Below are 4966 nucleotides of genomic sequence, written 5' to 3'. Positions count from 1 at the left end.
TTGCGGGGATTAAACAACCTGCCTACCGGATTGCGAGCAAACTAACCAACCTGGCAGGTGTCAGTTCAATTAGTAGTCGATCGCGAGGTGTTGCTCGTGAAGAGCAACTCGAGTCGCATAAGCCCCGCCGGTGGCAGCACCTGCCATCGCAGGGCAGTGGCGCATCCCTTAACAGCTGCATGATTGCGCAAGGAGTGGTGTGAGTAGTCCCATGGACATATGAATGTAAAGTTGAGACCGACCAATTCCGCATATATGGGAATTAACCTATTAACGCTATCGCTTCATGTCCTTAAGGCGGAGCGTAACTGCCCCCTACAATTTATTTTTATTTTTGTTCCCGCTGTTTCCCACACGGCTATAGGGGCCACAGCAGAACTTTACTATCTGTCCTTGTTTATCGGCTGTATTATACTGTGTGTGATGCCTCCTGTTAAGGGGTTTGGTTGCATTTTTTGTGGTGTAGTGCTGTGATTACGCTTAAGGACTGTGCGGATAATACTGTTTCCATCATTTTCTTTATATGATTACAGACACCAAATTTTTGCTTGCGTGTTTTCTTCTGTCAAATGATGCGTTAGACTTTAGTATGCAGTTCTACTAGTATGCACAGATCCCCTCGTAGTATTCGCCTAAGACCACTAAATAATTTATCGTTTGATTTCTTCTTGATGCTGCTCCAGTTTCGTCAACCGAACGATGGCTGTGACGTGTAGCCGGCGTTTAGGTCACATGAGGCGAGGAAGAAACGGCCATATATCTCCTAATACGTCTTTTGTTGTCATTCCGTCTCTTGAAGCTGGGCCCACTCGCTCTGACGTTTGCCGGTGCCAACAAATGGCCAAGGACAATAGCTGGAACACAGCGCCGCGAGGATGTACATACGTACTGCTGAGTACGTAATACTGCTGGGTAGGAGGTACGCACTGCTGAGCGAGCGGCGCCCACCGCTCCCGGTGGTGTCGGAGTGCCTCGGCTCTTTGACGCCTGATGATGAGGATGATGACGATGACGATGATGACGACGATGAAGATGATGGTGGTGGTGGTGGTGGTGGTCGGCCGCGTCGAAACGAAGGGGAAAACAGGTTTTCCACAGGTTTAAGTGCTGCAGTGAATTAAAATGCATATCGATTATAATGCAGTTTTTTTCCTGCCTCGCATGACCTAAACACAAACTACACGTCACAGCCATCGTTCGGTTGACGAAACCGAAACAGCATCAAGAAGAAATCCATTAAAATTATTTAGCCGTCGTGGACGAACACCACGCGGTGATCCACACATTCTAATGACTAACGCATCATTCGGAGAAAGAAAACACGTCACTGAAATTAAGTGTCTATATTTCTGCCATGCGTTTCTTAACGAGCAGCGCGTTGTTTGAACCTTTCGGATGCGTTTCTATTAAAAGTTAATGTCAGCTTGGAAAAAAAAATCTCGGAAGATTTTTTTGACTTAATCGGTCTGGCTCGAGTGGCATTGTGCGGTTCCCTATTGAGCCGATTACCGGTAGCGATGACTACATATCCATTTGCACTCTCAATACATCGTTGAAGAAGGAAGCGAGTTACTTATTTTAGATGCAGTTTATACACGCAATTATTCATATTTTCTTCTTGTTGCATCACGTGCTACAAACTGTTACAATATGCATGTAAAATAAATAAAAGGGTAAAAAAGAAAGCATAGGAAAGAGAAAGAGGGCAAAGAGAAGTGCGACGATCAAGCCGATTCTCACTATCCGTTTCGGTTTGAATATCCTTACAACGCGTCTGAGAAGTGAGATTCATGGTCGAAAGGCAAAGCGGAGCTCCATCGTCAAGGCTGCACATCGCAGCACAAAAGGGCGCTTGTCGCAGGATAGTAACCCTTGCCAAAGGAGCCTGCGACCATCGGCGGCAAAAAATAAAAAGAAGGAAAGAGAAACAAAATGGCAGTGATGTGTATTAGGTGCGATAAGTGCTACTGAATTGGCCACTGCAGTAAGGAACACATTGAGAAGATGCGGCACTTCATCGTCCCTGCCACGGTGCTTGTGTTGTCCCGCCTCTCCTTATAGACTGTCTTGGCAAGGGGAAGCACCCTCGTTGCACGGGTCTGAATCGTCTTCTAAAAGAAGAGGTCACTGTCATATAAGGCCTTCCGCATGCGGGGCGACTATGCTGCTCCTGAGGGAATATATATTTAGTGCGGCCCTATGCAGCCGTTCAAGCTCAGAAGTTGGCCGTACAGTCTGGAGTTCGTGTGCTTACGGAAATGGTGATATGAAAGGCCTACGGGTTTACTCAAGCCAGCAGAACGATGCAGCTTTGTTCGACGCGACATGCGTGAAGATGAAAATACATGACTATAGCTCAAGCATTGAGGATGCGATCTGTGCAGTGTAAAAATATTGGTTGCCGGAAAAGGAGTTTGTTCATCAAAATGGGCATAAGCAATGGCATTTGTTGTGGAGCGACAAATTGTGGTCTGCAGGCCTCGACCGTGTGCAGGCCTCGACCTGGGATTAGCGCTTTATGTCCTCGCCCTCTTCCCGTTAAAAGCAGCAACAACTTAACTTTCACGACTACCAAGGTCTCATCGCACAATCGTACAAGTTTCTATGACCTCCCACCCGACCCCTCCTCCAATTAAAGGTTAAAGTTACAGGTAAAACCCCTGCAATATGTTTAGTGCATATTTTTCGTCGATTGTACCGTTATTCTTCTGCACAGCGCGAAGCAAAACCTTTTATTGCTGTAAAGGCAGTGTGACGGACAATAGGAAATGATGAGCGTATGTCATGCAGTAAGGTGCGCTGTCGTTATTGATGACATTTTCTATTCTACAATGTGCGCCCTCCAGTTTGCTTGTAAGTGTGCCTGTATATAGAACCCTTCCAAATAGAGCAGCATATGCTGCTTCGCGTTGTTCTTTACCCCTTGCTCTGTGGGTATACGGAGAAGCATGACTAAAGGCAGCAGTCACACCAGTCTATACAGAAGCGCATCTTATAGAGAGCAGATCAGTAAATGATATATGCATGAATTGAATAAGGCATGCTTGCGTTGTGGTTGTTTTTTTTTTTTGCAGACATGCATGATGTGACTGTTTTTGTATTTTGCGATTACAAAAGCTACGATTTCAATTATTCTTCGACACAGCAAGCAGTAGCCGAAAAAGTATGCTTGCTCTATACTTAGTCTTACAGACAATAAACGCACTGTCTCGAGTGCGTTTATTTTTTCTCCCCCCCCCCCCCCCCCTACCCTCTCTCACGTAGTAAATCATTTACGCTAGCGTGCACACCGTTCAAATGCTACAGATAAGCTAAACTTATAGAAATCCCGGGAGGATCTGGAAATGAAGCAATAAGATTTCAGAGATGACGGTGAACAAAAGGCATAAAAAAAAAACGTCAGATTTCAAGGTGCGCGGACTTCCCGAATACACAGCCCATTTCGTACCGTCAGAAGTCTGAACGAACCTTAATGACCCCTAGTCTCGCAGCTCTGCTTTCGTTTTCAAAGCAGGACGGTCCTCGTGCGACGGGCTATGATCACACAGCTGCCTCTCCCAGTTTGTCCACGGAGACAGATTAGCTGGGTATTCACCCTACGCTCAAAGCCACAGCAGCGGCAAGCCCCGTTGCAATTTATGTGAAACAGCTGCGCTCCCGGCACACGATGTTGTAGGTTCAGCTCGTCCAGGGAACAACAAAAAGGAAAGTTACAGAGTAGGCCAACGTCGAATGGATGGCCTATGGCATTGTTGTCGGTGGCCGCTCTCGGAGCTGCTGTTATTTAGTGTGCTGGTTCAAGTGGCTGGGTCTCCGAAACGGTGTACAACGGTTCACTTCCGGAAAGCCGCTCGCCTAAAGTTGACGAGCATCGTTAGGGGCGGCGATGAAAACGCAGTATAGACAAGAAAGGTTGCAGTTAAAATGGTAGATCACAGACAAACCACAGCTGTGCAGTCTTGATCGCATTTTCATATCCGAACCACCAACGCGTTTCGAAACACGGCAGTGCAGGTGTGACAGGAATTGGATGGATTATTATCCTTCAAAGACAGAAGCGTGATTGCTTGCTCATTTTCATATATACAGCCTGTTTCAGCGAAGGTGAACCAGAATTGTTAAAAGTAGGCTTTTTGAGAAATCGAAACGGATTCTGCGGTGTCTCCACCCCAGTGATGGCGGACATCAAAAGCCAGGCAGATGATATTTACTACAGTCGGATGAAACTCAAGTACGATGTGGAAGTGCCTCTCAAAGAAGGAGGCTTAACAGCCAATGGCGTCGATGGATTATCATGACGTCGTGATTAATTCCCTTAAACCTTGTGTTCTCATGTTGCGTGGGGTGCCAGATAAAAGAGTACCAGCGCTTAATCGTATTAACCACAGCGTGACGAAAATCCGTCGACGCCATTGGCTGGAGGGTCTCCTTTGAGAGGCATCTTCCCCTTCATTATTGAGTTGTATCCGACTATAGCAAGCTTACTAATTTCAAATAGTTGACTTTGTACCTATTGGAAATTTGAAATTTCCTTGTGCATACGGTACAAATGTGCACCTATTGGAATTAGAAATTTGTAGCGGGCCGTTGGTAATATCCATATCACTTTTTCGGACTTCGATAAAAACAATTTACCCTAGGCGCTATGACAACAAATGTTTGTTCTCGCGTGCCCTATTCAAAAAGCGCGTGCATGCTGTGCGCGCGGCGCTGAGTGACAAGTCACTTCGTGGAGCGCGTGTCACGTGAGCTTCTCTCCTGTGCGGATTGGAGCCTGGAGCATCGAATTAACAAGGACGAGCACGGAGCGCGCTTTTCGAAAGGGCGCGAGGCGGCTAATATTATTTGAGCCACATAGCCGAGGGAAGTCGCGTTTTCGAAATTCTAAAAAGTAATATAACTATTTCTAGTGGCCGGCTACAACCTTCCAACAACAATCAAGCGTCTAAATTTGATAATTAAACAG

This window comes from Amblyomma americanum, chromosome 4, assembly GCF_052857255.1.
Source record: "Amblyomma americanum isolate KBUSLIRL-KWMA chromosome 4, ASM5285725v1, whole genome shotgun sequence".
NCBI classification, from domain to species: domain Eukaryota; kingdom Metazoa; phylum Arthropoda; class Arachnida; order Ixodida; family Ixodidae; genus Amblyomma; species Amblyomma americanum.
Note: the sequence above shows the minus strand (reverse complement) of the source record.